The sequence below is a fragment of the Microcaecilia unicolor genome, chromosome 6 (genome assembly GCF_901765095.1).
Source record: "Microcaecilia unicolor chromosome 6, aMicUni1.1, whole genome shotgun sequence".
NCBI classification, from domain to species: domain Eukaryota; kingdom Metazoa; phylum Chordata; class Amphibia; order Gymnophiona; family Siphonopidae; genus Microcaecilia; species Microcaecilia unicolor.
The window spans coordinates 141,880,012-141,892,793 of NC_044036.1; the positions used below are offsets into that span (position 1 = coordinate 141,880,012).

At 44.6% G+C, this 12,782-nt stretch overlaps 1 protein-coding gene across 3 annotated transcripts in view; it reads left to right on the forward strand.

Annotated features, from left to right (window-relative positions):
• Nucleotides 1–12,782, forward strand: part of PRRT3 (proline rich transmembrane protein 3) — a 79,286-nt gene that overhangs the window by 15,273 nt on the left and 51,231 nt on the right. The window contains exon 1 of one of the 3 annotated variants that reach the window (XM_030207019.1): nt 11,342–11,414. The exons of the other annotated variants lie outside the window; for them this stretch is intronic. The gene's annotated coding sequence lies outside the window, so the exon portion shown is untranslated. Of the gene's footprint in view, nt 1–11,341; nt 11,415–12,782 lie in introns of those variants that run through there. 3 annotated transcript variants of the gene reach the window in all.

Below are 12,782 nucleotides of genomic sequence, written 5' to 3' on the forward strand. Positions count from 1 at the left end.
GTGTTAAATGGGGGGAGGGGGGAGTTCTGAACGACTGAAAGACATGAACATTTGGGAAAGGAAAACAATCTGAATGCTGGCCATTAGGACACAGAGTAGATAGGAGAGTTTTAAAAGACTGAAGGAAACGAAAGTGTTAAACTGGAGAAGGGGGGGGGGGAGTTGTGAATGACTGAAAGACATGCAAATTTACGAGAGGAACACAATCTGAATGCCGGGCATTTGTACACAGGGTAGATAGGACACTTTAAAAAAAAATGAAGGACGTGAAAGTATTACATCTTGGGGGAGGGGTGAGGAGGAAAGCGGTGGGGTATCCGGATACTGGGCGTTAGGGCCATGGGGGTACATAGACTTTTGAAAGCCTTAAAGAACCCAAAGTGTGGGAAGGAGGAGAAAAAAGAGGGGAGGGAACGGGGTGAGGGGCATTAGGAACAGGGGAGGGGGCCCTGTCACACACTCTCATTCTCACACACACATACTGTCACACAGACAGTCTCACTCTGTCACACACCCGCACATTCACTCTGACTCTCTCTCTCAAACATACACACTCCCAGGAAAACCTTGCTAGCGCCCATTTCATTCGTTCCAGAAACGGGCCTTTTTTACTAGTAAATACATAAGTACATAAGTAATGCCATACTGGGAAAAGACCAAGGGTCCATCGAGCCCAGCATCCTGTCCACGACAGCGGCCAATCCAGGCCAAGGGCACCTGGCAAGCTTCCCAAACGTACAAACATTCTATACATGTTATTCCTGGAATTGTGGATTTTTCCCAAGTCCATTTAGTAGCGGTTTATGGACTTGTCCTTTAGGAAACTGTCCAACCCCTTTTTAAACTCTGCTAAGCTAACCGCCTACAATAGAGTAGTATTAGAATTATTTTAAATTGTTTTCAAAGTGATTCGATATAGTCCTTTAAGGGGGACCATATCAATGCTTTTTTGTTGATTGTTCCAGTGAGACAGGCTGAGGCCATTTCAAGTTTGTGGTATAGTAATTCTGATTGCCACCAAAAATGTTCGTTAAGCATTGAGGCATTTTTCCAGTTTGCAAGAATCATATATTGTCCAATAGTAATCAAGGTGTCAAACAGATTTTCATTATGTTCAGACAGATTTCAGGTGAACGAGATTTGAATACAATCAATGCCGTACTAGGGTGGACATTAATTTTGAGTATACAACAGATAACTTTCCAGATATTGTGCCAAAATATCTTAATCTTATCACATTCAAACATCATGTGCATAAGTGTTCCAATATGTGTTTGACAATGCCAGCATAAGTTGGAAGCAGCCAGTTGTGCCCTATGCATTTTCCATGGGGTCCATACAGCCCTATGATAAAGAAAGTACATAGATTGCATAATATTAGCTGATGCTAATGGTCTAATTAAAGACCTCCAAATTCTGGGCTGAGCTGGATCTGGGATTGTTTGATTAGTGTCTACCTCCCATAGTTCTCTTAGGGAGGAATTATGTTTATATTGATAAGATAGCAATATTTTATAGATAGAGAAGGCCATATGTTTGTTTTTAAGCAAGGATCTGACAGTCTCATGAATACTGGGTTCATATGAACCAGCAGATTCTTAGATTTGTATCTGAAACTTTGTCCCCTCTGGCATTAATGTGTCTCACTTCTTGAATCTTAGGCCTGGCTTTCTTAACGTGTGCTCCAGTCCAGTCTAGCATGTGCTAGTGCAGTTAGCTCCACCTCTTGAGTGTTAGCTGCCATGTTAAGAGTTAGCACATGATAATGACATCAAGACCCTTCACTGGCTCCCTATCCGTTTTCGCATCCTGTTCAAACTTCTTCTACTAACCTATAAATGTACTCACTCTGCTGCTCCCCAGTATCTCTCCACACTCGTCCTTCCCTACACCCCTTCCCGTGCACTCCGCTCCATGGATAAATCCTTCTTATCTGTTCCCTTCTCCACTACTGCCAACTCCAGACTTCGCGCCTTCTGTCTCGCTGCACCCTATGCCTGGAATAAACTTCCTGAGCCCCTACGTCTTGCCCCATTCTTGGCCACCTTTAAATCTAGACTGAAAGCCCACCTCTTTAACATTGCTTTTGACTCGTAACCACTTGTAACCATTCGCCTCCACCTACCCTCCTCTCTTCCCTCCCGTTCACATTGATTGATTTGATTTGCTTACTTTATTTATTTTTTGTCTATTAGATTGTAAGCTCTTTGAGCAGGGACTGTCTTTCGTCTGTGTTTGTGCAGCGCTGCGTATGCCTTGTAGCGCTATAGAAATGCTAAATAGTAGTAGTAGTAGCATAATCTGTACAATGCAGTCCACGTTCATTCCGCACTCCCACCTTAGGGATGTCGCATTTCTTGCATTGACTTTAACACACAGTAATTGGGCCCCTTAGTAAATGAGGTCCTTAGAAGAAAAGATTTCTTGAAAAACAGCAACAGGTACTTTCTGTAGGCAGGGTCGGCCCAAGACAGTCTGCCACCTGTGGCAAGGGGATGTTCTGCCATCCTGGCTGTGCTCTGCTCCGTGTCCTCTGCCCCCCCCCCCCCCACAGTCTTGACATCTCCTCCCTTCCTTCTTTACTTCCCCAAGCAGTGGCGTACCAAGGGGGGGGGGGTGGTGGGGGCGGTCCACCCCGGGTGCATGCCGCTTGGGGGTGCCACGGCGCACCCCTGCTCTGAGTTCGCTGACTTCGCGCGTTTGCTGCAGCTCCCTCTGCCCTGGAACAGGTTACTTCCTGTTCCAGGTCAGAAGGAGCTGCAGCGAACGCGCGAAGTCAGGGAACTCTGAGCAGGCGCATGCTGCGGAACCCCCCCCCCAGCGGCATGCATTCAGGGGGGGGGTTCCACGCTGCACCGGTGGGGGTCTGTGCTGCATTGGGGGGGGCTGCACCCGGGGGGGCAGGGCGCCGCCCCGGGTGTCCGCCCCCCTAGGAACGCCACTGTCCCCAAGATCACCTTCTTTTCCTGCTTTCCATATGTCAGGGTGGCAGTGGTTCCCATACGCTGCCTTTTGCCGGCCCCTTCTCTCTACTGCCCACCCTACCTCCGAGAAAACAGGGGCCGAAAGAGAGAAGGGGCCGGTGACAGGGCAGTGTATGGGAACCACTGCCGCCCTGACTTTTGGAAAGCAGGAAAAGAAGGTACATTTGGGGAAGGAAGGATGGGTGGGGGGCAATGCCAGAGCATGGCAGGCGTGGGGGTGGATGCCGCTCCAGAAGAGTGCTGCCTGAGGATCCCACCTCAGATGGCTTAATGGTAGTGCCACCACTGTCTGTAGGGGTCATTATGGGCACTTTTCTAGGTGCCACCTTATAGAATTACCATCTATCCTTCTAATCCTATAATCCCCCACATTTCAGCGCTTAGCACCTAAGATTATGTGCGTTGATTGTAGAATAGTGGCAACTATGTGAGTCTCTTAGACCTCGATGCTCAAAACTCTGGCACTGTACCGAACAGTGCGGAACAATATCACCACAACAGCGCCCAAAAATAACTTCCTAATGCTTGATGCTGTAAGTATGCAAATGATATGTGCACTTAGCAGTGGCGTAGCCAAGGGTGGGCTCGGGTGGGCCCAGGCCCACCCAGTAGCAGCACATCTAAGATGTGGCTGGCAGGGATTCCCCAAGCCTCACCAGCCGAAAACTCCCAACAACTGTCCCTCCTGCATACCTTGTAAATAGCAGATCTTCGGCTGCAGTGAGCAGCGACTGATACATACTGCTCGCACCGGCCCCACAGCCTTCCCTCTGATGTATTCCCGCCTATGCGGAAACAGGAAGTTACATCAGAGGGAAGGCTGTGGGGCCAACATGAGCAGTGTGTATTAGTTGCTGCTCACTGTCGGTGAAAATCTGCTATTTAAAAGGTATGCAGTGGAGGGGGTAATGTTTGAGGGACCATATGGCATGCAGGTGAGAGAGGGAGAGACCAAATCACTTGCGGAGTACTTCTGCCCACCCATCTTGGGCCCAGGCCCACCCAAAATTGGGTGTCTGGCTACGCCCCTGGCACTTAGCATTGAGCATTAGGAAGTTAAGCAGTGGGATTGTGCAAGGGGCATGCTCACAAGAGCTGTGCATAAGCAAAGCTCTTGTGCTCATGCCCAGTCCAATGGGGGGGGGGGGGGGGGAGGGAGATGGACTGTACAAGTGCTGCATTTATCTGTGGTGGGGAGATCTGCTGTTTGGAAGCCAGAGAGAGAAGCTGCTGGTAGCACAATTTACTTATATTTGCACGCTGAGGTCTTGTGCATATTACATCCAGGACTGAGAGGCAGGAGCCAGTGGGCTTCCGTTTGGCCAGGCCACCGTTTCTAAAAAATGTTCACAAATCTTGTGAAAATGAGCTTAAAGAAGTGTGACTGTATTTTCCCCTTCGGTCCCGAAAGCCTTCTGAACTGCAGGAGATGCGGCGCTTCCCCCCCCCCCCCCCCCCTCCTCTCTCTCCCCCTCCTCCCTCAGCACAACACCTTAATGCCAGCTCTGAGCTGGTATAAGGTTTCCAGCGGTAAGGGCACCCTTGTTTATTGCGCTCTTCGCTGAGCATCGCAGGGAATAGGATATGATCTAATCTACATGCCTTTGACTACATTTGTATGCTGATTGCGCTGTTCTTTGGGGGCTCGTTGGTTCCTGCACTCCCAGCTTCTGAGCATTTTGCACTGGTAAATGTGGGCATTAGTTTAGCGCTAATGCCTTCTAGTGCCTGTGTTTACTTATGAGCATTGGGGCCTTAATTGCTTACTTAGGTGCTAATTGAAGCTAACAACCAGTTAATTGGAGTTAATTGGTACTAATTGATACTAATTTGCAGTTATGCTGGCAACTGCCTTTAGTCACAATTCAATATACAGTGCTGAAAATCTATAGTGCATAACTGCAAGGCGATGTGCATGTGGGAAGGTATGGGGGGACGGGGAGGGGGTTGTGCCAACCATTTATGTCCTTAGCTTATCGTGGCAGTTATATTCACAGCTACAACATGTATCGTCAAGATCCTACCTAACCCTACACTACCCAAATTGTAAAGGACTGAAATACAAAACAACTTACGCATCTGGCTTCTCCTACATAAGCGCAAAACTATGGCATGGCCTCCCAAAAGCTCTGAAAACAATACATGACCATCTGCACTTCAGGAAATCACTAAAAAACAACCTCTTCGAAACGGCCTACCCCAATGACCCTACATAAACCTCTTCACCCAAGCAACACAACATGACTATAATTGGAATGGACAACATGCAATCTTCATCCCTTGCGACCCTCGACTTATAACTCATACGATCAATATACAACCTTGTATCTGTTATTAACTGACTGGGCAAACGCCTGACGATACTATGTAAGCCACATTGAGCCTGCAAATAGGTGGGAAAATGTGGGGTACAAATGCAATAAATAATAATAATAATTATCCACATTTACATAAATGCCAACTAGCACTAGTATTTCATAATGGCAATTACACACATACTGCCAGATTCTATATATCTTGCCTAGCATTCCCCGCTGAAATCTAAGCGTATTCCATAACAACGAGCATCACTTAATTAGCTTAACAAACTAATCAACGTCCATAACAGCACTTAACAAGCAATAATGAGCGCTAATTGGCAGTAATTAGAGTCTACATGCACAACTCGCTAAGCGTATTCTGCAATGAACTGCACCTAATGTGCACAGGTTCAAAAGGGGTGTGGTTATTGGTGGGGAATTGGGCGTTCCGAAATGTATGCACATAGTTATAGAATATGGCCCGATATGCGTAAATCTACAGGCAAGGATTTATGCCACATTTTCATTGGTGTAAATGGAGGCCACGGTTTTAGACGCTGGGCTATCAACTAAGTGCATTCTATATACCACACCTAAATCTAGGCGCCACTTATAGAATACACTTAGGTGGAAATGTTTACCATGTGGAGTTTTTTAGGCGCTTTATATAGAATCTGGCCCATAATCTTCCCAACTGCAAAGGACTTAAGTACAAAACATATTATGCATCCAACTTCTCCGTCATAGGCAGCCAACTTTGGAACACCTTACCAAGATCTATTCGAATAGTCAATGACCAATTACCCTTCCGGAAGCTGCTAAAAACTTACCTCTTTAAGCAAGCCTACAAAAAGGACCCGACTTAAATTTAGGAGTTCATCTGCACTACCCGGATGAGACTATAAAGACAGAACCTGGAATATGCTCCCTCATTTAATCCTTTCTAAGTCATCCCTCTTCCAACCCCTCAATATACATTCTTCCTTAATTAACAACACGTTATGCCAATACACACCCTCCTCCCACTCCCCTACCTCTACTATCCTCCCATCTTACCCACATCTAATTGACCACCTCTTTATTCACTATATTACAGTTGTATCCATTCTATGTTACTTTGTAAACCTGTTATACTATGTAAGCCGCATTGAACCTGCTAATAAGTGGGAAAGCGCAGGGTATAAGTGTTACAAATAAATAAATCAATAAAATAATTGTCAATATAGAATTTGCACTGAGCGCACAGCAGCCTAACATCTTACTTTAGGCAACCTGTGGAGAATTTAACCCCACGTGTCGCTTTGAGCAGGGACTGTCTTTCTTCTATGTTTGTGCAGCGCTGCGTTCACTTTGTAGCGCTATAGAAATGCTAAATAGTAGTAGTAGGGCAATAGATTTGTGGTTTTGAGACAAATCAATTAAAAGGTTTCCTTACACGCTTTTGGAACCCCTAGGGATGCAGCCTGGGTTGTTGTGTCTGAGCCTTTGGAGTTGTAGCTAGGTGATTGGCTGGGATTATGCTTATCACATTTCCATATTATGAATTTTCCCTTTATGATTCTGTTTTTCCTGCTTGCTTTTCCATTCTTTTCAGCCATTAAAAGTCATGCTGTGTCCTTTTGCAATTATCTTCTGGTTTGTTTTATTTTCCATTATAATTCACGGTATGGCAAGCTGTCCTTCTATTATCATTCACTGTGAATATCTGAATATTTTCCATAAAGGGAAAGTTAAAAGAGAAAGTCTGTCGGTTATTTGAAAGCTTGTTTACCACTCCATATTTTCTATCCTTCTTTTAGAGTTTGGATTTTGAGTTTCTTAAGTCTCTCATGGGTTGGTATCTCCAAAAGGGTTGGTTTCACGTATACCATGTGAGAAATAAGCTTCACTCATAAGCCAGGATATATTTATTTATTTATTTATTTATTTATTGCATTTGTACCCCACATTTTCCCACCTTTTTGCAGGCTCAATATATTGTTGAATGTGCTGCAAGTAAATATCTTTTGACCGCATTTCTGGCATTTTGTAAAATGTACAGCCTCCAGAACTTAATACGACATTGGTGAGATCTTACCTGTTGCCTATACAAGCACAACATTCCCTCCCATTTCCTACCACAGTAATATAGTAAATGACGGAAGATAAAGACCAATATGGTCCATCCAGTCTGCCCAACAAGATAGACTCGTGTTACATGGTATGTGATCAGGGCTTTTTCTGAGGGGATACTTGGGGGTACTGAGTACCGGCACCTTTTTCATCGTCTGCTAAAATTAACCCATGGACCTCAACTTTTAATGAAAGAGCTCAGGTTCTACACACCAATTCTGTGACTGGTAGCAGGGGGCCTGGCTATTGTGGGGTGGGTCCCTCAGTGATCACCTCACCCCTGAAGGGTGGCCTGGCATTTGAGTACCGGTACCTTTTTCTCTAGAAAAAATGCACTGTATATGTGTAGCTGGGTTTGATTTGTCCTTGCCATTCTCAGGGCACAGACCATAGAAGTCTGCCCAGCACTCTTCTTGTACTAGAAGTTCTGAAGATTCTGGAATCCTAAAGAGTTACAAGATTCCGGAATCCCACTTACTAGCAACATTCCATGTAGAACCCCAAAGAGTAACACAGCAACATAGTAAATGACTGCTGATAAAGACCTGTACGGTCCATCGAGTCTGCCCAACAAGATAAACTAATTTTACATGGTATGGAATACTTTATTCCCAAGTTTGATTTGTCCTTGCCACTCTCAGGGCACAGACCATAGAAGTCTGTCCAGTACTGTTCTTTTATTAAAGTTGTGAAGCTAACGTCGAAACCCCTTAAAATTTACACTCCAGCCCATCCATATCTATTCAGTTACGATGAAGGCGTAGACCGAAGAAATCTGCCCAGCGCAGGTTTTGCTTCCCAATTACCGGTGTCGCCACCCAATCTCTGCTAAGATTCCCCAGATCCATTCCTTCTAAACAGGACTCCTTTGTGTTTATCCCACGCAAGTTTCAATTCCATTACCATTTTCATTTTCACCACCTCCACCTACCGATCTCAGGGACTCTTTTACTAAGGAGTGCTAAGGCCTAACGCAGTCTTAGCACACCAGAAACGTTCACCATAGGGTGTGCTAAAGTGTCCTGCATTTATCTACTTGTTTGCATGCAGTAATCGCGGGGTAATAATTTTTCTCTATTTATTTTTAGGAGGGGGCACGGCATGGGAGGAGAGTGGGCTGACATTACTGTGTGCTAACTGGTTAGCACAGACTTAACGCGGGAGACCTTAGCACTTCCTAAATAAGAGGTGGTAAAGTCTCTTGGGTTAATTTTTTTAAATAGCCCTGTGCTAATGCTAAAATTGGCAAATGAGCAGAAATGAATCAAATAGAAAAATGACTTTTTTTACAACCACAGTAGAAATGGGCAAAGCACAGAGGAAAGTCCAAGTCCATTTACTGCCACAACTTAGTAAAAGGACCCCTACTACTACTATTTATCATTTCTATAGCGCTATAAGGCACATGTCCTTATGTACTTGAGAGTTATTTATTATTATTATTATTTGTTACATTTGTACCCCATATTTTCCCACCTATTTGCAGGCTCAATGTGGCTTACATAGTACCGTGAGGCGTAAGGCGCCTTCAATGAAGAACAAATACAAAGTGATGTTATTATCAAAGAGGTTCCTGTGTTACAGATACGTTAGGAGAATCACAGAGAAGAAGAGTTATATATTGTTCGTTACGGACTTAGGTTTCGTTGTGTTGTTGGATTCAGGCATTTAAGTTGGGTTAAGGTACTCACCACACTATCAACCTTCAAGTCATCTGAGGTAGTTCACCCATGGTACCTCTTCAATCAGTTCTTACCCAGGCCCACCCACTTTGGGCTCAGACCCACCTAGTAGCACCACACCTATGATGTGGCTGGCAGGGATTCCCAAGCCCCACCAGCTGAAAACTCTCAACAACTGTCCCTCCTGCATACCTTGTAAATAGCAGATCTTCGCCTGCAGCGAGCAGCGACTGATACATACTGCTCGCACCGGCCCCACAGCCTTCCCTCTGATGTATTCCCGCCTATGCGGAAACAGGAAGTTGCATCAGAGGGAAGGCTGTGAGGCTAACATGAGCAGTGTGTATTAGTTGCTGCTCGCTGCTGGTGAAAATCTGATATTTAAAAGGTATGCGGGAGAGGGAGGATGTTTGAGAGACCATATGGCATGCAAGCGAGAGAAGGAGAGACCAAAGCACATGTGGGATGGGACGGGGTTCTTCTGCCCACCCATCTTAGGTACAGACCCACCCAAAATTGGGTGTCTGGCTACGCCCCTGGAATTTACACTTGTTCATACTGAAGCCCTTGACTAGCCCTTCCTGTTTATTCAAATCACCTTTCATTATTCCACCCTCCTAAATGTCCCTCTAGTTCAGATTTGAATGTCATCTGCCAAAATGAAGCCGAATTGTCCAAAATTCAGAAGCAAAGAACATAGGAACCAACTTCTCAGAAGGATTAGGGGGTCTTTTTACTAAGCCACAGCAAGAGGTGGCCTGCAGAAGTGTGGGTGCGTGGTTTTGGCGCACACCGGGCGAGTTTTTACTGTGTCTGGGGAAAAAGGGCTTTTTTTCAATAGGTTGGGGAAAGGGCCTGCGGTAAAATAGAATCCAGTGTGTGCTTATTTACGGCCTGAGCCCTTAACGCCACCCATTGATCTAGCGGTAAGGACTCGTTAGCTACATGCATGGTGACCGGTTGGCACGTACCGACTGCTGATTAACGCCGGAAACACCGGACAAGGTAGGAAATAAAAAAATAATTTGTCCCAGCGGTATGGGCATGCTCAAAATCTGAAATTACCACCAGGGGGCGCACTAGCCTGGCGGTAGTCTCGTTTTGGCACACGCAGAATGCACGTAGAGCCTACTGCGCCTTCGTAAAAGACCCCCTCGGTGTGCTAAACCCAATGGAAATCATCTTTCCCTGGATGCAAAGAGTTTGCTCAATATTGGGGGCGCTCAAACATCCACAGAGCTGGCTCCTAAGCCAAAGAATAGCCAGGTACTATTACTAGTATCGATGTACGGAGTTTCTCTAAAGGAGGAAAAGCCTCAAATACACGTTGGGACACTCCTGTGTTAATATAATCAACTTAAGAGAGGCCAACAGTTTCATCACCGACTGAAAAACCTCCTAAAACCGATGATACTAACGCTTCATCGAAGCTGTTAGAAATGCAGAAAGACTTAGCTTTTAAATCACCCAGTCGCCTGCTGAGACTCTAACCACTGCCCACGGCCCAACTTTGGCCAAGGTTTTGTTTCCTGCTTCGGGGGTCCGTGTCGCTCACAAACTGGGATTTATCGGTGCTGGATAACCTTCTATTCACCTTCTATTCTCTTCTCTTCGTTGAAGAGTTAGTATAATCAGTTTCAGGAGGTTTTTCAGCCGGTGATGAAACTGTTGGCCTCCCTTAAGTTGATTATATTAACACAAGAGTGTCCCAACGTGTATTTGAGGCTTTTCCTCCTTTAGAGAAACTCCGTACATCGATACTGGTAGATATCCTGTATTTTTTTGATTGGTTTGCTAACATACTGATATTCTACAAGCTTCAGAGTGGTATTTAGATTTATCTCTGGTACTATTACTGCCATGCAGACTGTTGGATGGCAAAGGGAAGCCTGCCTGAATCCATCTTTTAAGTACCCCGCTGTCTAGAACGGCTAAAAGACTCGGCAGCGGTAGGGTTGAATTCCACTTGAAGAGCCCACAATGCTCAGTGTCTGTCTTCATCAGTTAGCTCAGGGTTGGGCAACCATGGCCCTTGAGGGACACAACTCAAGAGTTAGTTTGTAGTTCTGTGTCTACTCATATAAGTAGGCGGATCCCATCTCAGGCAATTGAGTGAAACTGTGATTTTTGTCCCTGCCCCAAGAAGACACACACACACACACAGAGCAGTTCAGATCTGTCAGCCAGTGCCAGTGTGGCCGGGCACTCAAAACATTTAGCTGAGAATAACAACTGCAAACAAAGGAACAGAGAAGGTGTGAAGGTGAAAAGCTGACCACACCTTCCATGCATTTCAGTTGACTGCACTTACAAGTTTGGGAGCACTGAAGACATTGGTATGTGGATTAAGTTGCACTTAGGAAATGAGAATTCCAGCTGGCAGGCACCAAAATGCGCATTGTACCTCTTCTGAAGTCTTGGAATCCAGCACTATTATGTTTTCTCAGCTTCCCACAGCACTCAAAGGTTCCGAATTTGAATGCTCAAATTGCTGTATCACTCTGGGAAGGACAGAATCCTGGTTCAAGGAGAAACGGTGACATCTGTGTCTGGGGAGAGTGATATCCTGGTGCATTCAGGTCTGAAGTCCCACTGGACTTAGACAAGGCGGGTCTGAGTTTTTGTACCACTGCAACCACAAGCTGGTTCTGTTGTATAGATTTTGGTTCCTTTGTGGAATTCTCAGAAATGTTTTAATTTTTTTGGATTTCTTTTCAGTTTGTTTCAGACATTCCGTTTAATAAAAAAATAGGCTTGCTTTTCTGAAGTAGGCTGGAAAACTGTAACCTCCCCCCCCCCCCCCTGTTTGCTAAGCTGCGCAAACAGCTGTGGTGCGCTAATGCCGACTCAACCCATAGTGTAGCTTAGTAAACGGGGGTGGGGTGGGGTAAGACTGTTTATAGCTATTCTGCATGCTGTTTTAGATTCTTTAATTTGTAATTTTTCAATTTGTATTTTGTATTTCTTATCTATTCATTACTTTTTATTCTTTAATTATTTTAGGACTGCATTTCAATTAAAATTTGTAATCACGATTAATAATCACATGATATTTACTTCATTTGTTTTCCCAGTGCAGCTCCTTGTGACTCTGGCCAATGGAAGGTTTTTTTTTCTTCTTTTTTAAAAAAAATATTTATTTATTCATTATATAGTTTACACAAGCAAAAACCTTGTTACATGTAAATCAGGATACAAAAGAAATCAAATAAGTTATAATCCTGGTATATTAATCAAGAGGAAACATAAAAAAAATCTTTTGTCCCTTCCTTAGATCACAATAATCAGCTGGGGGGTGGGGGGGGGGGGTGGAAAGAAAAGATCAGGGAAATTTAAATTAACAAGAAAATGAACAAACAAAAGAGGCTTCCCCTCCACCAAAATAAACTTACATGGTAACATAGTAGATGACGGCAGAAAAAGACCTGCACGGTCCATCCAGTCTGCCCAACAAGATAACTCATATGTGCTACTTTTTGTTAAAGCCTTCTGATGTCTTGTCTTAGTTACTCTTTTCAGGTCTATGAAGGCTTTCAGCTGTTCTAGCATAAAAAAAACATATTTAAGTCCCAGATATTTTACAATACATTTGCATGGGTACACTAAGAGGAATGTTGCACCCAAAGACCGTGTCTCCTCTCTTAGTTCCAGGAATTGGCCAATGGAAGGTTAAGGTGCCCTTTTACTATGATGCGGTAAAAGAG